This window comes from Schistocerca cancellata, chromosome 2, assembly GCF_023864275.1.
Source record: "Schistocerca cancellata isolate TAMUIC-IGC-003103 chromosome 2, iqSchCanc2.1, whole genome shotgun sequence".
Classification (NCBI taxonomy): domain Eukaryota; kingdom Metazoa; phylum Arthropoda; class Insecta; order Orthoptera; family Acrididae; genus Schistocerca; species Schistocerca cancellata.
This window is the reverse complement of record NC_064627.1, coordinates 1,148,454,234-1,148,479,509: the sequence shown is the minus strand read 5'-3', so window position 1 is coordinate 1,148,479,509 and position 25,276 is coordinate 1,148,454,234. Positions and strand designations below refer to the sequence as shown.

At 41.9% G+C, this 25,276-nt stretch overlaps 1 protein-coding gene across 1 annotated transcript in view; it reads left to right on the top strand.

Moving 5' to 3' along the window:
* Positions 1-25,276, top strand: part of LOC126163184 (ATP-binding cassette sub-family C member 4-like) — a 293,006-nt gene that overhangs the window by 85,342 nt on the left and 182,388 nt on the right. The window lies entirely within an intron of this gene.

Sequence of the window (25,276 nt, the reverse complement as noted above, 5' to 3'; positions counted from 1 at the left end):
TTGTGCTCATACAGCAAAGACTACCAAATCTACCGGTTAGTCCCTCAGCCGTTAGGGGTAAAACCCAATGGGACTCAGGGCAAGTAAGGCTAGCAACCTGCTTCCCTGGTACTTTAAATATGATGCTGGCAACAATCAGAGCAAAATGCCTCGGACCTTTGGAGGTGACGGAGTCCCACCTCTAACTGACAAACCAGGGACTCCCAAGATACGACTTGGCAAACAAATGGTAATGAGATGGGGAGCTATTAATATCAATGGGGGCTACTCTGGGAAGAAGGTAGAGCTGGCAGAGGCTGCAAGTAAGATGGGGCTGGACGTTTTAGCTTTTAGTGACATTCGGGTAAGGGGTGAGAAAGAAGAGGAAGTGGGAGAATACAAGGTCTACCTGTCAGGAGTCAAAGCAGGAATAGCACAATGGGGTTTAGGGCTTTACATCAGGAAAGAAATGGAACCCAGCGTAGTTGCAATAAGGTATGTAAACGAACGACTGATGTGGATAGATTTGACAGTGTCTAGCAAGAAAATTAGGATTGTGTCAGTATATTCGCATTGTGAAGGGACAGATCAAGATAAGATGGATAGTTTTTATGAGGCACTCAGTGATGTAGTTGTTAGAGTAAAGGACAAGGACAGTGTTCTGCTCATGGGTGATTTTAATGCCAGGATTGGAAATCGAACAGACGGGTATGAAAAGGTTATGGGTAAATTTGGAGAGGATATGGAGGCCAACAGGAACGGGAAACAACTCTTGGATTTCTGTGCCAGTATGGGCTTAGTAATCACAAACTCCTTTTTTAAACATAAGAAAATTCACCGGTATACTTGGGAAGGCAGGGGAACCAGATCTGTCATTGACTATATAATAACAGATCAGGAATTCAGGAAGGTTGTGAGGGACACACGTGTATTCAGGGGATTCTTTGATGACACTGATAATTATTTAATCTGCAGTGAAATAGGGATTGTGAGGCCGAAAGTGCAGGAGGTCAGGTCCATATGTAGGAGGATAAGAGTGGAGAAACTTCAGGATAAGGAAATCAGGCACAAGTACATAACAGCGATCTCAGAAAGGTACCAGTTAGTTGAATGTAGTCAATTACAGTCATTGGAAAAGGAATGGACAAGGTACAGGGACACAGCACTAGAAGTGGCTAAAGAATGTCTTGGAACAGTAGTGTGTAAAAGTAGGATGAAGCAAACAGCTTGGTGGAATGATACAGTCAAGGCAGCCTGTAAAAGGAAAAAGAAGGCGTATCAAAAATGGCTACATACCAGAACCCAGGTAGACAGAGAAAGTTATGTTGAAGAAAGAAACAAAGCCAAACAGTTAATTGCAGCATCCAAGAAGAAATCGTGGGAAGACTTTGGAAACAGGTTGGAGACTATGGGTCAAGCTGCTGGAAAACCATTCTGGAGTGTAATTAGCAGTCTTCGAAAGGGAGGTAAGAAGGAAATGACAAGTATTTTGGACAGGTCAGAAAACTGCTGGTGAATCCTGTGGATGCCTTGGGCAGATGGAGGGAATATTTTGAAGAGTTGCTCAATGTAGGTGAAAATGCGATCAGTAATGTTTCAGATTTCGAGGTAGAATGGGATAGGAATGATGATGGAAATAGGATCACATTTGAGGAAGTGGAAAAAATGGTCAATAGATTGCAGTGCAATAAAGCGGCTGGGGTGGATGAAATTAAGTCGGAACTCATCAAATACAGTGGAATGTCAGGTCTTAAATGGCTACACAGGATAATTGAAAGTCTTAAATGGCTACACAAGATAATTGAAATGGCCTGGGAGTCGGGACAGGTTCCATCAGACTGGACAAAAGCAGTAATCACACCAATCTTTAAACATGGAAACAGAAAAGATTGTAACAACTACAGAGGTATCTCTTTAATCAGCGTTGTGGGTAAAATCTTCTCAGGTATTGTTGAAAGGAAAGTGCGAGTATTAGTTGAGGACCAATTGGATGAAAATCAGTGTGGGTTTAGGCCTCTTAGAGGTTGCCAGGACCAGATCTTTAGCTCACGGCAAATAATGGAGAAGTGTTATGAGTGGAACAGAGAATTGTATCTATGCTTTATAGATCTAGAAAAGGCATATGACCGGGTTCCTAGGAGGAAGTTATTGTCTGTTCTACAAGATTATGGAATACGAGGCAAACTTTTGCAAGCAATTAAAGGTCTTTACATGGATAGTCAGGTAGCAGTTAAGAGTTGACGGTAAATTGAGTTCATGGTTCAGAGTAGTTTCAGGGATAAGACAAGGCTGCAACCTGTCTCCACTGTTGTTCATATTATTTATGGATCATATGTTGAAAACAATAGACTGGCTGGGTGAGATTAAGATACGTGAACACAAAATAAGCAGTCTTGCATATGCGGATGACTTAGTTGTGATAGCAGATTCGATTGAAAGTTTGCAAAGTAATATTTCAGAGCTAGATCAGAAATGTAAGGACTATGGTATGAAGATTAGCATCTCCAAAACGAAAGTAATGGCAGTGGGAAAGAAATATAAACGGACTGAGTGCCAAATAGGAGGAACAAAGTTAGAACAGGTGGACGGTTTCAAGTACTTAGGATGCATATTCTCACAGGATGGCAATATAGTGAAAGAACTGGAAGCGAGGTGTAGCAAAGCTAATGCAGTGAGCGCTCAGGTACGATCTACTCTCTTCTGCAAGAAGGAAGTCAGTACCAAGACTAAGTTATCTGTGCACCGTTCAATCTTTCGACCAACTTTGTTGTATGGGTGCGAAAGCTGGGTGGATTCAGGTTACCTTATCAACAGGGTTGAGGTTACGGATATGAAAGTAGCTAGGATGATTGCAGGTACTAGTAGATGGGAACAATGGCAGGAGGGTGTCCACAACGAGGAAATCAAAGAAAAACTGGGAATGAACTCTATAGATGTAGCAGTCAGGGCGAACAGGCTTAGATGGTGGGGTCATGTTACACGCATGGGAGAAGCAAGGTTACCCAAGAGACTCGTGGATTCAGCAGTAGAGGGTAGGAGGAGACTGGGCAGACCGAGGAGAAGGTACCTGGATTCGGTTAAGAATGATTTTGAAGTAATAGGTTTAACATCAGAAGAGGCACCAATGTTAGCACTGAATAGGGGATCATGGAGGAACTGTATAAGGGGGGCTATGCTCCAGACTGAACGCTGAAAGGCATAATCAGTCTTAAATGATGATGATGAACAGTTACTGATTTCGCCCTATAACAAACTATAACAATATGTTTACTTTTGTGCATTAACATACAGCTATAATCGGCGGTGGGAATATATTTGCAGAGAAAAGCACATAATGGTATATATTGTATTTTAGGCCAATAGACAAAACTAGTTATTGTAGTAGTTTTGAATGTACCTTTACTGGTCAGGAATTTTACGCCGACTGTGAGCGGCTGTTTCTTGTAGAATCGTCCGATCAGTCAGAAGTTGCTTTGCAGAGGAGAGTAAATGGCTATAGAAAATGTAATTGTTTTTGGATAGCTCAACATGAATTTCCTAACGGACCGAAGTTTATCATGCATTTACCAGAAGAATAAAGTGAGGAGAAAATATTTCATCGTATGCAACTTCCGTCCGATTTCGACGAAACAGTTCGTGACTGTGAGCCATCAAACTTTGCAGAAACATAAAAGAAAATCAGATACGTATGGTCATGAAGTAGTGAGACATACGTTCTGTTATAAATAAATAGTCCGTAGACAAGCTCCATTTAACTTTGAATTTATGGCAATCAATAGATAACGAACTTACAATGCTCTGAAGGATTCGACTGGCACTTCTCATAATGAAAATAAATCCTTTGACATTTCCAGATACACGTCGCACAATATAGCTTCTTACATTAATCTACTGCAATGCAGTATGGCACTTTCACATTACACTAAAATAATGTTTTTAAATAATAACAGTACGGTGGCAAGACATGCGTGTCCGACCCAAATTACAAGAGACAGAAGAGTGAGTAACTGTTTATCGAGAATATCTCGTACATCAAAATAATGTGTAAAGGTGTTCTTTTCTTGTCCGCCTTTCGCGCAGCGGCTTTCAAAGTCAATAGCTCACTGCATCTCTGACTGCGCTTCCACACACAACAGACACGTCACGACACAGGACGTTCGTGATTTTTTTTTTCCAACGTTATTTGCTGTAGCTGTTGCCGAGCGACTGCTATACTAACTAGGCATACTCAAAATCTATTAGAAACTCAGTTACAGACATAAAACTAATGGTAATTAGTGCAAATTGAAAAAACGAATTTAAGGGGGCAAATAGCAAATCAAGAGGGGAATTAAAATTATCCCAGCTTGTTTCGTCACACACTGCATCTCTACCTATTCGCAAAAATCTTTGAGAGCTTCTACAAGCACTGTGCAAATATAAAAGTACAAATATATCTTCTTAACAATACATTCGACGTCCACCGGTAGTCTGAAGAAAACGTTACATTATCCTTCACGTTGTACTCCACCAAAATTTGTACTGGTATAAGTATCAGCACAAACTCCAATCACTTTCTGTTTAAGATCGTGCTCTTCAGGAATGTCTATTAAAGAATCATATATAATAACTGCAGTTTCGCCAAGTAAATTCATGGTATCTAATATTTGGACGTTAATTCCAGTTGCAGGATGAAAGTACCACACTATTATTGGAAATATTTTGACGTCTTTATGGTGTGAAACATATACTGATAAATGGGACATCGTTAAGTTCGATCTTCATGCTGTCTAAAGAATACGGCACAATCACACTCTTTACAGTTGCCTCGGTTTTTTATTCGCAGGACCCGCGATAGATAATAGTTAGAAGAGGGGCTAACTCAGCCGCAAATTCAGTGTAGGATCTGACAGGGATTCCATCGGAGCCTGCAGCTTTGTTCAGTTTTAACGAATCAGCTGTTTCTCAACACCACTAACACTTATGTCATTCATCTTTTCAGTGGTGCGGGGATTAAGTTGGGGCAGTTCTAGGTTTTCCATTGTGAAGGAACATTTGAAACGGAGTTAAGCATTTCAGGTTTTGCTTTGCTGCCCTCAATTTCAGTTCCTGTCTCATTCGCAAGGGATTGGACACTAACTTTGGTGCGACTAACAGCCTTCACGCACAACCAGAATTTCTTTGGATTTTGTGAAACGTCATTTGTCAATATTCTGCTACGGCAGTCACTGAAGGCACCACCCATTGCTCTAGTGACAGCCAAATGCGCTTCATTCAGCATCGCTCTATCTCATTTTACTAAGGTTTTTAGCTCCTCTTGATGTTTTTCCTCGTTTGCGCTATCTGTAGCCCTACGCTTTGTTTTCCACATATTATGCAGTAATCTCTGTTTCTTTAGAGGTTTATTTGCAGTAACTGTATACCTTGGAGGTTTTCTCACATTATGAACTATTCTATTAGGTAGATACCTATCCAGTGTGTGGTCATTCTTTTAAACTTGAGCCAGAGTTCCTCTACATGCTGCTGACCTGTTTTGAAAGTTTTGAGTTCCTCACTGAGATACGACACTACTGATTTTTTATCTAGTTTACTGGACATATATATCTTACTGCTTGTTTTAGTTGTCCTTTTTACTGGTAATCATTGTTGCCAAGACCGCGTCATAGTCATCTAGAATGATACCCACATCACAATCAGACACTTATGGTTCATTGGTAAATAGGGCCCATGTAGTTTTTTCTTACAGTACTTTCAACAGCCATTGATATGTTGGTGTATTTTTGAAGAAATCCTTTCAAGGCTGGATGGTTCACCTTATTAAGTGGAATTCCCGCAAGAGCTGAACGCAAATCAGTGTTGCATTCCTTCAAATTTTGGGTTTTTAGAGAACCTTGCTCAGATGCATTTCGTAACAGACCTTGGCTTAATCTCTTTGTCTGAAAAGTCCTATTCCTTTGATGCTTACATCTAGAAATGTGTTGCGTGATGCGATCTCGTTGGTCGAGCCAATCAGGGTAAATTTTTACCAGTCATGGTATCTTTGTACCACTTACTGCTTTTGTTTAAAATGAGTGGTGGTCCACTTATTTGCATTATATTTCAGCTGTCTTTCCCCTTTCTTACAAGCTCTTAGGTTTGTAATTGATCTTTAATCTGGTTCTGAAGAAAGCTTCTGCCAACTGTGATTTGAGTTGAAAAATCCCAGAGCGATGCAAATACCTTGATACACTCCTAGAAATTGAAATAAGAACACCGTGAATTCATTGTCCCAGGAAGGGGAAACTTTATTGACACATTCCTAGGGTCAGATACATCACATGATTACACTGACAGAACCACAGGCACATAGACACAGCCAACAGAGCATGCACAATGTCGGCACTAGTACAGTGTATATCCACCTTTCGCAGCAATGCAGGCTTCTATTCTCCCATGGAGACGATCGTAGAGATGCTGGATGTAGTCCTGTGGAACGGCTTGCCATGCCATTTCCACCTGGCGCCTCAGTTGGACCAGCGTTCGTGCTGGACGTGCAGACCGCGTGAGACGACGCTTCATCCAGTCCTAAACATGCTCAATGGGGGACAGATCCGGAGATCTTGCTGGCCAGGGTAGTTGACTTACACCTTCTAGAGCACGTTGGGTGGCACGGGATACATGCGGACGTGCATTGTCCTGTTGGAACAGCAAGTTCCCTTGCCGGTCTAGGAATGGTAGAACGATGGGTTCGATGACGGTTTGGATGTACCGTGCACTATTCAGTGTCCCCTCGACGATCACCAGTGGTGTACGGCCAGTGTAGGAGATCGCTCCCCACACCATGATGCCGGGTGTTGGCCCTGTGTGCCTCGGTCGTATGCAGTCCTGATTGTGGCGCTCACCTGCACGGCGCCAAACACGCATACGACCATCATTGGCACCAAGGCAGAAGCGACTCTCATCGCTGAAGACGACACGTCTCCATTCGTCCCTCCATTCACGCCTGTCGCGATACCACTGGAGGCGGGCTGCACGATGTTGGGGCGTGAGCGGAAGACGGCCTAACGGTTTGCGGGACCGTAGCCCAGCTTCATGGAGACGGTTGCGAATGGTCCTCGCCGATACCCCAGGAGCAACAGTGTCCCTAATTTGCTGGGAAGTGGCGGTGCGGTCCCCTACGGCACTGCGTAGGATCCTACGGTCTTGGCGTGCATCCGTGCGTCGCTGCGGTCCGGTCCCAGGTCGACGGGCACGTGCACCTTCCGCCGACCACTGGCGACAACATCGATGTACTGTGGAGACCTCGCGCCCCACGTGTTGAGCAATTCGGCGGTACGTCCACCCGGCCTCCCGCATGCCCACTATACGCCCTCGCTCAAAGTCCGTCAACTGCACATACGGTTCACGTCCACGCTGTCGCGGCATGCTACCAGTGTTAAAGACTGCGATGGAGCTCCGTATGCCACGGCAAACTGGCTGACACTGACGGCGGCGGTGCACAAATGCTGCGCAGCTAGCGCCATTCGACGGCCAACACCACGGTTCCTGGTGTGTCCGCTGTGCCGTGCGTGTGATCATTGCTTGTACAGCCCTCTCGCAGTGTCCGGAGCAAGTATGGTGGGTCTGACACACCGGTGTCAATGTGTTCTTTTTTCCATTTCCAGGAGTGTATTTCAAAGTAAACCTGCAATACTGAAGTAACACTGTTTCTTTTTATTCCTTATTAACACCTGATTTGCTTTCGACATGATGTAATTTACTCAGAGCATTAGATATAAGAAAATTATAATGTTTTTAAAGACTCGTCTAAAGTCAACCAGAATGCAGTGGTGGCGTTGGGCATCGGCGACCGCTGACGGCCCCGCGCCAGTGAGGGCTCGCAGAGAAGTTGTCCAAGCTGTTAAAACTTTAGCTGCGGTACTTAGTCGTCCGTCTCTATTTCCGTATTTACGCTATGTGATCAAAAATATCGGGAACACCTACTGAAACTGACTTAAAAGTTCGTGGCGGCCTCCAACGGTAATGCTGGAATTTAGTATGGTGTTGGCCCACACTTAACCTTGATGACAGCTTCACTGTCGCTGGCATACGTTCAGTCAGGTGCTGGAAGGTTTCTTGGGGAATGGTAGCCCATTCTTCACGGAATGCTGCACTGAGGAGAGGTATCGATGTCGGTCGGTGAGGCCTGGCACGAAGTCGGCGTTCCAAAACATCCCAAAGGTGTTCTGTAGGATTGAGGTCAGGACTCTGTGGAGGCCAGTCCATTGCAGGAATGTTATTGTCGTGTAACCACTCCGCCACAGGCCTTTCATTATCAACAGGTGCTCGATCGTGTTGAAAGATGCAATCACTTTTCCCGAATTGCTCCTCAACAGTGGGAAGCAAAGAGGTTCTTAAAACATCAATGTAGCCCTGTGCTGCGACAGTGCCACGAAAAACAAGGGGTGCAAGCCCCCTCCATGAAAAACACGTCCACACCATAACACCACCGCCTCCGAATTTTACTGTTGGCACTACACACGCTTCAGATGACGTTCACTGGGAATTCGCCATACCCACACCCTGCCATCGGATCGCCACATTGTGTACCGTGATTCGTCACTCCACACAAAGTCTCTTCACTGTTCAAACGTCCAATGTCTACGCTCCTTACAGCAAGCGAGGCGCCATTTGGCATTTACTGGCGTGATGTGTGGCTAATGAGAAGTTGCTCGACCATGAAATCCAAGTTTTCTCACCTCCCACCTAACTGTCATAGTACTTGCTGTGGATCCTGACGCAGTTTGGAATTTGTGTGTGCCTATTACACACTACGACCCTCTTCAACTGTCGGCGGTCTCTTGTCAGTCAACAGAGGAGGTCGGCCTGTACGCTTTCGTGCTGTATGTGTCCCTTCACGTTTCCACTTCACTATCACATCGGAAATAGCGGGCCTACGGATGTTTAATAGTGTGGAAATCTCGCCTACAGACGTATGACACAAGTGACGCGCCATCACCGGACCACGTTCGGGGACTGTGAGTTCCCCGGAGCGCCCCATTCTGACTACTCATGTCGCTGATATGGAGTCCCTGGCAGTAGGTGGTAGCACAATGCACTTAATATGAAAAACCTATGTTTTTGGAGGTGTCCGGATACTTTTGATCACATAGTGTATCTAGGATCGTCTGGCAACAGTAAGACAATTAAGTCCCATTACAAGATGCATCTAAGGTGTACACCTATGGGGCAGCGCGCCGAGGTACAAGTTTGGGACTGCAGACTGGTTCTGGTAGGCCTCTTACATCACACGATTCGTGCGGAATATACCTGTCAAGAATCAGCGCATGCGCACTAGACGGCAGTAATGCATGGAAATCGAAGGAGACTGCTTTGTTGCAAAGTCGTTCATACAGACTAAAAAAATTTTGTAAAATAAATTATTAAATTATATACTTAGAGAGGAAGCTGATGGCCATGTTAAAGAAAGATGCATGTTAAACGGAAAATGCACTTACTTTTCTTTACGCCATATTCACCACCCGCTTGCTATGCACAGTTCTTCCGAACTGACATTCCGATCCAACAACAAGACAATACAGCAATGCTCTGTGGAAGAGACAACACAGGCAGGAGCTTTGTCTTGATCACTCTTTTTCCAACTTATTGAACTGGTACAAGTGAACATGTCTTTTATCTCTGAAGGTGTGGTTGTACCAGTTTCAGCCACACATACTAAAGGAACCCCATCGTATGGTAAGTCAGTATACAAATACATATCTTGGCGTATTTAAATCGCTGCTATCATACCTGACTGAATAAAAAGAATGCTGCCATGTATGATAATCGCACAGCCTATTCGTTCTATAATATGACATTGAGTACTTTAAGTAATCTACTGTACTTATCACAAAGTTTTTTAGATCATCATGTCTGGAGCACCCTCAAGAGACAGAGAGAGACATAGGGTGAAAATGGGAATCCGGTGCATCAAAAAGAAAAAGAAAGGCTGAGATGTTTATATCCAACCAAGCTATGAGTTCGAGTACTATAAAATTTCTTAAGAAAACTTCAGGTGTAACAGCTCCAGAGGTCTCCAATGAAGCTCTTATCCCAGTGTCTTTAGTATCTGAAATAGAACCAGCTTCAGAGTCGGATGAGTGTGTTACCCTTTCTGAAACAGCATCAGAGTTGGGTGAAACTGCTGTGATCCGAGATTTTGAGCCGAATAAAGACTTCAACAGTGATAATCAAGAGCAAACCGTTCGTATAAGAGAGTCATTTATAGAATTAGATCCTGGAAGGTGGGCATTTCCAGCAACAGATTTGCAGCGCCACGATTTAATTCAAAATGGTCCCCAGAAAAACCAAGAGAAATCGGATGAAAGTTACCCCAAAGATGCAAAGGCATGAACAAAGTCAGGGACACATGAAGTGCATGATTAGATGGATGAAATTCTGAATAGGAATCAAATACGGAAAAACAATAGACAAGGAAAACGAGAGACTGCTAAGGGAATCACAAAAGTATTGGTATAACTTGTTTGAAACATTGATCAGTATCATAAAACACTTGTTGTTGTTGTGGTCTTCAGTCCAGAGACTGGTTTCCTGCAGCTCTCCATGCTACTATATCCTGTGCAAGCTTCTTCATCTCCCAGTATCTCCTGCAAACTACATCCTTCTGAATCTGCTTAGTGTATTCAACTCTTGGTCTTCCTCTACGATTTTTACCCTCCACACTGTCCTCCTATACTAAATAGGTGATGCCTTGATGCATCAGAACATGTCCTACTAACTGATCCCTTCTTCTAGTCAAGTTGTGCCACAAATTTCTCTCCTCCCCAATTCTGTTCAATACCTCCTCATTAATTATGTGATCTACCCATCTAATCTTCAGCATTCTTATATAGCACCACATTTCGAAAGCTTCTATTCTCTTCTTGTCCAAGCTATTTATCGTCCATATTTCATTTCCATACATGGCTACACACCACACAAATATTTCCAGAAATGACTTCCTCACACTTAAATCTATGCTCGATGTTAACAAATTTCTCTTCTTCAGAAACGCTTTCCTTGCCATTGCCAGTCTACATTTTATATCCTCTCTACTTCGACCATCACCGGTTATTTTGCTCCCCAAATAGCAAAACTCATTTACTACTTCAAGTGTCTCATTTCCTAATCTAATTCCCTCAGCATCACCCGACTTAATTCGACCACATTCCATTATCCTCGTTTTGCTTTTGTTGATATTCATCTTATATCATACTTTCAAGATACTGTCCATTCGATTCAATTGCTCTTCCAAGTCCTTTGCTGTCTCTGACAGCCGGCAGCGGTGGCCGAGCGGTTCTAGGCGCTTCAGTCTGGAACCGCGCGACCACTACGGTCGCAGGTTCAAATCCCGCCTCGGGCATGGATGTGTGTGATGCCCTCAGGTTAGTTAGATTTAAGTAGTTCTAAGTTCTAGGAGACTGATGACCTCAGATGTTAAGTCCCATAGTGCTCAGAGCCATTTGAATCTTTTTCTTTTTGTCTCTGACAGAATTACAATGTCATCGGCGAACCTCAGAGTTTTTATTTCTTCTCCATGGATTTTAACTCCTACTCCGAATTTTTCTTTTGTTTCCTTTACTGCTTGCTCAATATACAGATTGAATAACATCAGGGTAGGCTACAATCCTGTCTTACTCCCTTCCCAACCACTGCTTCCCTTTCATGCCCCTCGACTCTTATAACTGCCATCTGGTTTCTGTGCAAATTGTAAGTAGCCTTTCGCTCCCTGTATTTTACCCCTGCCACCTTCAGAAATTGAAAGAGAGTATTCCAGTCAACATTGTCAAAAGCTTTCTCTAAGTCTACAAATGCTAGAAACGTAGGTTTACCTTTCCTTAATCTAGCTTCCAAGATAAGTCGTAGGGTCAGTATTGCCTCACGTGTTCCACCATTTCTATGGAATCCAAACTGATCTTCCCCGAGGTCGGCCTACCAGTTTTTCCATTCGTCTGTAAAGAATTCGCGTTTGTATTTTGCAGCCGTGACTTATTAAACTGATAGTTCGGTAATTTTGACATCTGTCAACCCTTGCTTTCTTTGGGATTGGAATGATTATATTCTTCTTGAAATCTGAGGGTATTTCGCCTGTCTCATACATCTTGCTCACCAGATGGTAGAGTTTTGTTAGGGCTGGCTCTCCCAAGGCTGTCAGTAGTTCTAATGGAATGTTGTCTGCTCCCGGGGCCTTGTTTCGACTTAGGTCTTTCAGTGCTCTGTCAAACTCTTCACACAGTATCATACCACCCATTTCATCTTCATCTACATCCTCTTCCATTTCCATAATATTGTCCTCAAGTACATCGCCCTTGTATAGACCCCCTATATACTCTTTCCACCTTTCTGCTTTCCCTTCTTTGCTTAGAACTGGGTTTCCATCTGAGCTCTTTGATATTCATACAAGTGGTTCTCTTTTTCCTGTAGGCAGTATCTATCTTACCCCCAGTGAGATATGCCTCTACATCCTTACATTTGTCCTCTAGCCATCCCTGCTTAGCTATTTTGCACTTCCTGTCGATCTCATTTTTGAGACGTTTGTATTCCTTTTTGCCTACTTCATTCACTGCATTTTTGTATTTTCTCCTTTCATCAATTAAATTCAGTATCTCTTCTGTTACCCAAGGATTTTTACTAGCTGTCGTCTTTTTACCTACTTGATCCTCTGCTGCCTTCACATTTCATCCGTCAAAGCTACCCATTCTTCTTCTACTATACTTCTGTCCCCCATTCCTGTCAGTCGTTCCCTTATGCTCTCCCTGAAACTCTCTACAACCTCTGGTTCTGTCAGTTTATCCAGGTCCCATCTCCTTAAATTTCCATTTTTTGCAGTTTCTTCAGTTTTAATCTACAGTTCATAACCAACAGGTTGTGGTCAGAGTCCACATTGGCCCCTGGAAATGTCTTACAATTCAAAACCTGGTTCTTAAATCGTAAAACACATAGCTTCCCTCAACCTGGCGTTTAGGGGGGATCGAGAACCCTTTGACCCGAACGATAGCGGAAACAGTGAAAATTTTATACAGCTGTTTGAAGTGTTATCCAAATATGATCTAACACTAAAAGAGCACGTGCAACATATTAACCAAAAGCAACTTTGTCAGCATTATCTGAGCCACGACATACGAAAAGAATTAATTACATTAATGTCCAACTCTGTTATCAACGAAGTCATAAACAGAGTGAAACAAGCAAAATATTATGCCTTCATGCTCGATTGCACCAGGGATTCGAGCCGTGTGGAACAATTGTCAATAGTATTAAGATTTTGTAATTCCTCAACTCGAGAGAGATGAGTAACATTTCGTTGGGTTTATTGTCGTCGCAGAAACAAATGGAGAGTACTTAAGAAAAGTCATTTTAAAGGGACTATAAAATAATGGCCTAGACATCCAAAACTGTCGAGGACAGTGATATGATAACTGTGCCAATATGACTGGCAGTAATAAAGGCTGTTGTTGTTGTTGTGGTCTTCAGTCCTGAGACTGGTTTTATACAGCTCTCCACGCTACTCTATCCTGTGCAAGCTTCTTCATCTCCCAATACGTACTGCAGCCTACATCCCTCTGAATCTGCTTAGTGTATTCATCTCTTGGTCTCCCTCTGCGATTTTTACCCTCTACGCTGCCCTCCAATACTAAATTGGTGATCCCTTGATGCCTCAGAACATGTCTTACCAACCGATCCCTTCTTCTAGTCAAGTTGTGCCACAAACTCCTCCCCAATCCTATTCAATACCTCCTCATTACTTATGTGATCTACCCATCTAATCTTCAGCATTATTCTGTAGCACCACATTTCGAAAGCTTCTATTCTCTTCTTGTCCAAACTAGTTATCGTCCATGTTTCGCTTCCATACATGGCTACACTCCATACATATACTTTCAGAAACGACTTCCTGATACTTAAATCTATACTCGATGTTAACAAATTTCTCTTCTTCAGAAACGCTTTCCTTGCCATTGCCAGTCTACATTTTCTATCCTCTGTACTTCAACCATCATCAGTTATTTTGCTCCCCAATAGCGAATCTCCTTTACTACTTTAAGTGTCTTATTTTGTAATCTAATTCCCTCAGTATCACCCGACTTAATTCGACTACATTCCGTTATCCCCGTTTTGCTTTTGTTGATGTTCATCTTATATCCTCCTCTCAAGACACTGTCCATTCCGTTCAGCTGCTCTTCCAAGTCCTCTGCTGTCTCCGAATTTTTCTTTTGTTTCCTTTACAGCTTGCTCAATATACAGATTGAACAACATCGGGGAGAGGCTACAACCCTGTCTCACTCCCTTCCCAACCACTGCTTCCCTTTCACGCCCCTCGAATCTTATAACTGCCATCTGGTTTCTGTACAAATTGTAAATAGGCTTTCGCTCCCTGTATTTTACCCCTACCACCTTCAGGCATTACAACAAAAATACTGAATATGAATCCACGAGCGTTGTTCTGGCCGTGCGGATGCCATTGTTGGAATTTGCTTTTTCTAGATGTCGCTTACACTTCTATAACAGCTAAAACGTTTTTCGGCTTCATCAATAAAGTTTATGTGCTTTTTACAAAATCAAGCAAGCGTTGGGATCTTATAAAAACTAAATTGAAATTGACATTGGGTCCTCTGTCTGAAATACGATGGGAAAGTGGAATCGGAGCTGTAAAAGCGATATTTTTGCAATTTGATGCTGTCATCGAAAGTGTGAGTGATCTGAAAAATAGAACTGATGATTCAGAAACTCTTAGCGAGTGTGAAGCAGCCTTGAAAGAAATGTTAACTTTTGAGTTCATTGGGATTTTGCTGCGTATCAACAATATAAGTAAACTATGGCAATCGGTTCAACTGAACTTGAAAGTCGCTTTGATACTTAATGTTCATTTCGTGACTGGATTCAAGATATCCATAACACAGGATTTGAAACATGCGTAGCAGAGACTCGATTGTTTGTACGAAATTGAGTCTCAGTTTTTAAAAAAAGAATAGCATAGAAAAAATGAATGTTCGGTTATGAACAAATTGATGCACGTATACAATGTGCTGATATGTAGTACAGAATTAGCTTTTTTAACACAATGATAGACACTAAAATAGTCGTTACTGAATGTCGTTTCCAAGTGCTCAGTGAATATTTTGAACGATTTGGTTTTATTTACCATATGAATTATTTGAAATCGCTGTCCAAGGACGAGTTTCGCAAACATTGTAATGATTTGGGCACAATACTTCGAGAAGGCGAAAACAGCGACATACAGCCTTTCGTACTTTATGAGGAACTCCAGCTTTTAAAATCTAACTTACAGTACTCATCAAAAACGCAAAACAACTTATTCAGTACATAGTAGAAAATAATTTGGAAGAAGCATGTAGGCGACTTGCCTACAACAAATAATTGCATAGCCGTCCGGTATAATGAGTTAACGGAGTACTATTTATTCGTGAAAACTCACACTGAGAAGAAAACTGAAAACAACAGAGAAGTAACAAAAACTAGGAGATTCTATAGTCTTACGGCAAAGATAAAAAACAACACATGACCAAAAAAAACTCTCGCGCACTTTTGATCTCACTTTGCACTAGACATGAAAAATATCACTGCCACACAGCCCCCCCCCCCCCCCCTTAAAGTGCGGAGCCCCAGGGATATCTTGATACTTGAATTTTATTCGACGTCCAGCTCTGGTGTGCGTCGGGTGTCTCGGGGGCGGTGACGTTGTTGTTTGTGGTGGTGATTCACCTGTCTCGGACGATGTACTGAGCGGTGTTTGGGTATGGTCTGCGTCCATCGTGTGTTGTGCACAGGCGTGGTGTCAGAGGTCGGAGAGGGTAAAACCCATGCTGGCTTGACACGTTCAATCGATACCTTTGTCGGAACACCATTGTACATTATGTCCACGGTATGCTTATTTCTACTCAGCACCTGAAATGGGCCCGTATATAGTGGTTGTAAAGGCGATTTGACTGAGTCTGTTCGCAACATTACGTGAGAGCAATTGTACAAGTCTTTGTGCACAAACACCTTACGGTTACCATGGCGAGAAGGTGGCGGGCAACGTATATTTGTGCAGTGACGTTTTAGCTGCTGCACCCAGTGTGTGAGGCCCTCTGATCCAGGTAGTAAGGTTGGTACTAAATAATCTACAGGAATCCATAGCGGCTCGCCAGCAGTGTTAGTGACGTCACACTAAGCGGCCCATAGCCGCCGCAGCAGTCCACGGACACCTCCGTACAGACGCGCCTGATGCTGACGATCTTCTGTCCGTCATACAGAAAGGAGCTAACTATAATTCGAACCAAAGACCAAATTATATATTTTCTTGTAAACAGCATAAAGGTTCATAACGAAATACCGATTACATATACGGGCAGGAATAGGTTCTAGAACTCCTCTGAAAAGTGTTTATCTTCAGTACCAGAATGAACATCAAATTGTTAGGTTTTCTAAATAGAAAAGCACTTTTTTAGTAACAGACAGCAATAATGAGACTTGCAGTTGGTGATTTCTACGTGGAAAAGGAAATAATCTGTACAGAGATTGAAAATGGTAAGTAAAGAGAGCCTCAGCCTTTTGCTCACATTCTTACATGTAATGCACTTGGTTGTTTTTCATTTCCTTACCTTTCATAATATTTCTAATATTGTTTCAAGAAGTGTATCTTCAATAGCAGAGTGAACTTCAAATTGTCAGGCTTTTGTTAAAGGAAACAGCAGTCCCTTAGTATCACAGTGCAAGACAGAATCTTGTGTTCAGTGATGTCTATGTTAAAAGGAGAATATTTGTATCTATCTTTTGTTTCCATTCTTTATTACTGGGGATACACTTGTAAAAATTCTTGAAAAGAGCTGTCACCATGAACATATGAGTAAATTCACAATAGTCATGTGTTTTATGAGATAAAGCGAACTCTTGTTACCTTATTGTAAACGAAAGTTGTGAGGGTTTTGCTATGTATGACAGTGTTTAAGATAATTTACTTTCAGTGTAATAGCTTGAAAATGTTAAGTCCTGCTGTCAGTTGGCATTTGTCACCACCTGTATGCGAGTTTTAAAGCTAAATAGTGTTCTGACAATTATAAAATAGTGGTGAAGTTCCTCAATCGATTAAACTTATTCCTGCCCGTATATGTAATCGGTATTTCGTTATGAACCTTCATGCTGTTTACAAGAATATATATAATTTAGTCTTTGGTTCGAATTATAGTTCGCTCCTTTCTGTATGACGGACAGAAGATCGTTAGTATCAGGCGCGTCTGTACGGAGGTGTCCGTGGACTGCTGCGTCGGCTATGGGCCGCTTAGTGTGACGTCACCAACACTGCTGGACGGCCTTGTTATCCCGGGGGTGTCGGTGCGCGCCGTGCTAGCCATGTTGCCGCGCGCTTCTTGGCGCGGGAGGCCAGTCGCAGGGGTGCCGCCTCCCTGTGGAGGCCGACTTGCGTCACTTGTACCGTGTGAAGCGGTGGACTCGTGTGCGATGAATCTGGATGAAGCGCAGTCTTGTTTAAGTACTGATGCAACGCTTTCGAGCGAGGACATCATTACTTCCTTGCAGGAGCTTTCGTTTTCGAGGAGATGTGAAACTGAACGACACCAAATTTTGAAGAAAGGTCCCCCAACACCGGCACTACACCTTCTTCAGATAGACAAGTTGAAAACACGTGCATTCCAAAGTTCGTGGTATGAGCAGCACAAGTGGTTGTGTGCTAGCCCTACAAAAGGAAAATTATTTTGCTGGCCATGTTTGCTCTTAAGCACCAGAAAAAGTGTATGGTCCGCTGAGGGTTTCGACGATCTGAAAAACCTGTCCAGAGGTTTAGTGCGACACGCTTCTTCTAAAGATCATCTGAGCAGTTTTATTTCGTATAAAGTACTGTCCAGGCAAGTCAAAAGTATTGCAGAGCAACTTGACGAACATCACAGTCTGATGAAAAGCAGACACAACAATGAAGTGAAAGCTAACAGAGACATCATGAAAATTCTAATTGACGTAACGTGTCTTTTGTGTAAGCAGGAGCTAGCTTTCAGAGGTCATAATGAGACAGGCGAGGCCCAGAATCCCGGAAATTTCAGAGCCATTTTTAAACTTGTATTGAGCAGAAACGAAGATTTGAAAGCATACTGGAAGAAAATGGACTATTTCCGGGGATTTTCAAAAACTGTACAGAACGACCTGATTGAATGTATAAACGAGGAGATTTGTAAATATATTCATTCAAGTTTGGATAGAACCTCATTTTATGCCTGCATTGTGAACGAAGCAACAGATGTTTCAGACACGTCACAATGCTCTATTATTGTGAGACTAGTGGACTCCAGTGGCGATATACAAGAACATTTTCTTGGTTTTCATGATGTTAGCGAAACTAGAACTGCAGCTGCTTTATGCACTGTACTGAGCGGGGTGTTTCGGAATTTTGATATGAAGAACAAACTGGTGGCCCAATCCTATGATGGTGCTTCCGTTCTGACGGAAGAATTAAATGCCATGCTAGCTAAGGTCCGTGAAGTTGCCCCCCAAGCTGTTTTTACTCACTGCTTTGCACATCATTTAAATTTAGTTTTGCAACAGAGTTGTTCTTATATGAAACCGGTAAGGATTTTTTTCTCCACGCTTCAGGGTATACCTGCTTTCTTCCATCGGTCTTCCAAACGCACAGCAATTCTCGACAGTATTGTTGGTAAACACATTCTGCTGAACATTGAAACGAGATGGAACTGTAACGCCAGAATAATATCTGCCATTCACGAAAACCGTTCGGGGCTAATTGAAGTTTTAAATAAAATAATTGAGACTGCAGACTCTAGTGCAACGACTACAAGAGGAGCCGGTGTTTTCAAAAATAGCCTTCTAGACTTTGACTTTGTTTTTCTTCTCTCTGTTTTTCAAACCATATTTATAAAGACTGAACTGCTTTTCAACATTCTTCAGGAAAAAAAAATGACGCACAGTTTGGCAACAAAGCTGTCTCAGACTGCATAGCTTACATGATGAACTTAAGAAAGGAAGATAAATTGATCGAATTTTTAGATTCCACGAAACGCTCGGCTAATTCACAAGCTGAATCTTCCATAAATAGAGCTGACCTGATGGATGGATGCATTGGCAATCCATTGATGTTAAAATACAGACAAGTGTACTTCGAGGTATTGGATAATATTGTAACGCAACTGGAAACGAGATTTTCACAGTGTGATAAACTGCTTTTTCTGAAATTGGGCGATACAACTCAGTTCGCCAATTATGGTCAGCATTTCCCTGTAGACGGTGTGGATTCATTATTACAAACGTATGGCGCGTCCTTCAATCCCTCACAGTTGCGTGTAGAACTGGAAATCGTATATTCTTCCCAGCATAAAGAAACATTTCACACTCTCCTTTTGAGCGACGTTATCAAAAGGATGATTGAGAATGAAACGGACCAGATTCTTCCGGAAGCTTTCAAACTATTTTGTCTGATTGCTACCATTCCTGCAAGTGTTTCAGTTGACAGGATTTTTTCTAATATTGAACAAGTAAAAGTGTATTTGAGGAAAAGTATGGCCCAGGATCTCCTGTCAGCTCTTGCTTGTACCTCAATTGAAAAACCAGTACTGCGGGTACTTGAAAGCCGAGCTACGTGGTATGATGATGTCATTGAGAGATTCGCGAAGAAGGATCGTCGAGTTAACTTGTTGTACAAGTAACAACACTCGAACTCCCACTCTACCAGTTGGTTTGTAAATATAAGTGAGTATCATTATTTTACTATTGTTGTTGTTGTGGTCTTTAATCTGAAGACTGGTTTGATGCAGCACTCGATGCTACTCTAAACTGAGCAAGCCTCTTCATCTCTGAATAACTACTGCAACCTATATGCTCTTGAATCTGCTTACTGTATTCATCTCTTGGTCTCTCTTTGCGATTTTTACCCCCCCCCCCCCCCCCACACACACACACACACTTACCTCCAGTACTAATTTTGTGATCCCTTGACGCCACACAATGTGACCTACCAACTGATCCCTTCTTCTAGTCAGGTTATGCCACAAATTTCTTTGTTCCTCAGTTCCATTTATTACAGTATATCCTCATTAGTTACATGCTCTCCCCATCTAATCTTCAGCATTCTTCTGTACTACCAAACTTCAAAAAGTGTCTATTCTCTTTTTGCCCAAACAGTTTATCATCCCATGTTTCATTTCCATACATGGCTACATTGCATACAGATACTTTCAGAAAAATCTTCCAGACATTTAAATCTATACTCAATGTTAAGAAATTTTTCTTCTTCAGAAACCCTTTTCTTCCCATAGCCAGTCTACATTTTATATCCTCTCTCCTTTGGCCATTCTCAGTTATTTTGCTGCCCAAATAGCAAAACTCGTCTACTACTTTAAGTGTGTCATGTCCTAATCTAATCCTCTCAGCGTCACCGGATTTGATTCAGCTACATTCCATTATCCTCATTTGATTTCATGTCCTTTAAAGACACTGTCCACTCTGTTCAGCTGCTCTTCCAAGACCTTTGCTGTCTCTGATGGAATTACAATGTCATCAGCAAACCTCAAAGTTTTTATTTCTTCTACCAGACTTTAATTTTTACTCCAAATGTTTCTTTTGTTTCCTTTATTTCTTGCTCAATGTACAGATTGAATAACATAGGAGACAGGTTGCAACTGTCTCTCATGCCATCTGGTTTCCGTACAAATTGTAAATAGCCTTTTGCTCCCTGTATTTTGCCCTGTTACACTCAGAATTGCAAAGAGAATATTTCAGTCAACATTTTCGATAGCTTTCTCTAAGTCTACAAATGCTATAAATGTAGGTTTCCCCTTCCTTGACGTAATTTCTAAGAGATGCCAAAGGGTCAGTATTGCCTTTGTGTTCCTACATTTCTCCAAAATCCAAACTGGTCTTCCCCAAGGTTGGTTTCTACCAGTTTTTCCATTCTTCTGTAAAGAATTTGTGTTAGTATTTTGCAGTTATGACTTCTTAATCTGGTAATTCGATAGTATTCACATCTTTCAGCACATCCTCTCTTTGAAATTGGAATTATTGTATTCTTCTTGAAGTCTGAGGATATTTCGCCTGTCTCCTACATCTTGCTCATCAGATGGAAGAGTTTTATCATGGATGGCTTTCCCAAGGCCATTACTTGTTCTAACGTAATGTTGTCTACTCCAGGTCCTTGTTTTGACTTAGGTCTTTCAGTGCTCTGTCAGATTCTTCGTGCAGTATCATATCCCCCCTTCTCGTCTTCTTTAACTTTACCCTCAAGTATATCTCCCTTGTATAGACACACTATATGCTTCTTTCAGTTTTCCCATCTTTGCTTAAGACTGATTTTCCATCTGAGCTCTTGTATTCATATAGCTGCTTCTCCTTTCTGCAAATGCCTCTTTAATTTTCCTGTACATGTTATCTATCTTTCCAATAGTGATATATGCTTTTAAATCCTCAAAGTTGTCCTCTAGTCATTGCTGCTTAGTGATTTTGCACTTCCTGTCGATCTCATTTTTTTAAATTTTTGTATTCCCTTTCACCTGATTCGTTTACTGCATTTTTATATTTTTTCCTTTCATGCATTAAATTCAATATCTCCTGTGTTACCCAAGGATTTATAGTAGGTCTTATCATTTCACCTATTTGATCCTCTGTTGCCTTCACTCTTTCATCTCTCCAAGCTACCCATCCTTGTACCATGTTCCGTTCCCTTGTTCTTGTCAACCGTTCCCTGATACTCCCTCTGAAACTCTCGGCAACCTCTGGTTCTTTCAGCTTATCCAGATCCCATCTTTTTAATTTCCTACCTTTTTGAAATTACTTCAGTTTTAATCTACAGTTCATAACTAATAAATTCTGAACAGAATCCACATCTATCCCAGGAAACATCTTACAATTTAAAATCTGGTTCCAAGATCTCTGTGTTACCATGTTACATAATCAATCTGAAACCTTCCGGTGTTCTCAGATCTCTTCCACGCGTACAGCCTTCTTGCAAAATGGTACCAGGGTGGCTTCCTCTTCCATTCATTTCCCCCAGTCCATATTCTCCTACTATTTTTTCTTCTCTTCCTTTCCCTACTGTCAAATTCCAGTCCCCTGTGACTGTTGAATTTTCTCCCTTAACTATCTGGATCATTTCCTTTAACCTATCTCATCATACACTTCTTCAATCTCTTCATCATCTGCAGAGCTAGTTGGCATATAAACTTGTACTACTGTGGTGAGTTTGGGTTTCATGTCTGTCTTGGCTACAATAATGTGTTCACAATGGTGTTCATAGTAGCTTACCCGCATTCCTATTTTCTTTTTCATTATTAAAGCTATTCCTGTGTTATCCCTATTGGCTTTTGTATTTATAACCCTGTATTCACCTGACCAGAAGTCCTGTTCCTCCCGCCACCGAACTTCGCTAGTTCCCACTATATCTAACTTTAACCTATTGATTTCCCTTTTTAAATTTTCCAGCCTACCTGCCCGATTAAGGGACCCGACAGTCCAAGCTCTTATCTGTAGATTGCTGGATTTGTTTCTGCTGATGATGACATCCTCCTGAATAGTCCCCACCCGGAGATCCAAATGGGGGACTATTTTACTGATGAGGATGCCATCATCATTTAACCATACAGGAGAGCTGCATGCATTATTATGATTATTATTAACAGTAGTAGTAGTAGTAGTAGTAGTAGTAGTAGTAGTTTTCGTCATTGTAGTAGAAGTAGCAGCAGCAGCAATAGTAGAAGTAAAAAGTGAGATGCGACTAGGCAAGCCATGAGTGAATAGGCTTACCCACTGGTTTGTTACTGCTGGGTTGCATAAACTGTTGGGACAATCCCACTGAGTGAAATCATGATCCTTGAGTATTTTTGAAGTTAAAAAGATGGAAGAGACAGGAGTGATAAAACAAATTCCTTTGTCTGATGGACAGAAAGCACATTAAAGCCTTATTGCTGTTTGCCTTAGGCCTACAGCTTCCTTCCCTTCTATTGCAAAAAAGATCAGTATCGCCAGAAATACGAATATTGGGGTAGCCTATCAAGTGAAATCTGTGACTGTATTGAGGACTTTTTGGTGGAGAGGATGCAGCATGTTATGTTGGATGGAGAGCCATCATCAGCTGCAGAAGTAACTTCGGGTGTGCCCCAGCGAAGTGTGATGGGACCGTCGTCGTTCGTGTTATTCATTAATGACCTTGCGACCAATATTAATAGTAAACCTCAGACTCTTTGCAGATGATCCAGTTATCTGTAATGAAGTAGTGCCCGAAAAAAGCTGCATAAATTTTCAGTCAGATCTTGATAAGATTTCAAAGTGGTACAAAGACTGGCAACTTGCTTTAAATGTTTGAAAATGTAAAATTGTGCATTTTGCAAAACAAAAAAAAAAAAAAAATTAGTAGCTTATGACTATAATATCAATGAGTCACTATTGAAATCAACCAAGTTATACAGCTACCTGGGCATAACACTTTGTAGGGATATGGAATGGTATGATCTCATTACGCAGGCAGTAGACTTTGGTTTGTTGGTGGAGTACTGGGGAAGTGCAATCAGTCTACAAAGTATATTGCTTATGAATCATTTGTGCGACCATTTCTAGAATATTACTCAAGTGTGTAGGACCCATACCAGATAGAACTAGCAGGAGATATTGAACGTATAGCGAGAAGAACAACACGAATGGTCACAGGTTTGTCTGGTCCATGGGGAAGTGTCACAGAGATATTGAAGAAACTGAACTGGCAGGCACTTGAAGACAGATGTAAACTTTCCTGAGAAAGTCTACTAACAATGTTTCAAGAACTGGCTTTAAGTGATGACTCTAGCAATATACTACAGCTCCCTATGTATCACTCACATACGGATCATGAGGACAAAATTACAATAATTACAGCACGTACAGAGGTGTTAAGTCACTCATTCTTCTCATGCTCCATAGGTGAATGAAACAAGAAGAAACCCTAATAACTGGTACAATAGGACGTATACTCTGCTGTGATGGGGGTTTGAGAAGTATAGATGCAGATGGAGATACTGAAAGTTATCATCTCTTTTTGGATTCATGCAATTAGTGCAAACACAAAAAGAATATGTAGAAGCATAATACCCCACCAACCAAGTAGAAATTGTAGGCAGTCAGTGAAAAAATGTATACCGTATCATGAAATACACCAAGTTTGCCATCAAAAGAGAAATCAGTAGTAGAGAAAGAAGGGTTCAAAGCCTTCAGTCCATCCGGGGCTTGTTTTGCCTGGTTAATCTGATGATAATCTTTCTGTTGAAGCTATGGGAATAAAATGATTCGTGAGAGAATAAGAATGTACTCTGCCACCCAACCTTTAATTAACACACATTCTTGAAGTAATTAGTAAGAAAAGCGGATTGACCATTCCCATTGATAAAATAGTTCTCATAAGTCAGTGGATTCGAGATTCGCACGGTTGAACTGTCACTCTTAGTACAGGCAAGGCCCGAGTATAGGGGCACACACAGGATCTGCAGTGGGGAGGGTAGCTCATATTAGTTTCACACTGAAAAGCAAAGTAGCTTTGAAATTTCATAACAAATGGCTCTGGGTAGACTTGCTACTGGTCAGTTTCCATCACACGTTCTGGCTTTCTTCCAACTGATACTGATTTGTACGTTTGTCTCTCTCTCTCTCTCTCTCTCTCCGTGTGTGTGTGTGTGTGTGTGTGTGTGTGTGTGTGTGTGTGTGTGTGGTGCGTGTGGAGGGAGGGAGGGGGCAGGGGCAGGATGAGAGTTTGACCTGCTGCTTGTGCAGGGTATACCTTCACCCTTCTGTCTTTGACTCTGTAAGAATTATTTAAAACAATGTGGGTGACAGTCTCCACAGGAATGTATACCTCCTTTACTTGCCATCACATGAGGCTTTACACAGTGAGGCTTTCTATGATCCCATCACACACCTTTCCCAGCCTGTTCTGTATTGAGATTTTAATGTGCACCACATGCTATGAGGTGCATTGCCTCTGGCATCGAGCAGGCCGAAGCACACGCTTTGGCAATAGTGTGGGGTCTCTTCCACCCTCACAGTTGCAACTTAGTGTGGAGTGGCCAACAAATTACCCAGCACGACCACTTCCTGATGTGGATATAGGTAGAAGATTTGGTAGTGGCTGAGAGAAAACTACTGGAAAGAATGATGAGCAAGAAAAACAGGTTGCTGTACAGTCAGCAGGCTGCGTTTCAGTATAGTGACGGGAAAACATATATCACACTACAAATGTAGTCCACCACATCAATGATGTTTCTGTACAACAGCCTTCAGGCCATCTACATAGACTGCTCGCCCCCTCATGTAATGAGTGTAA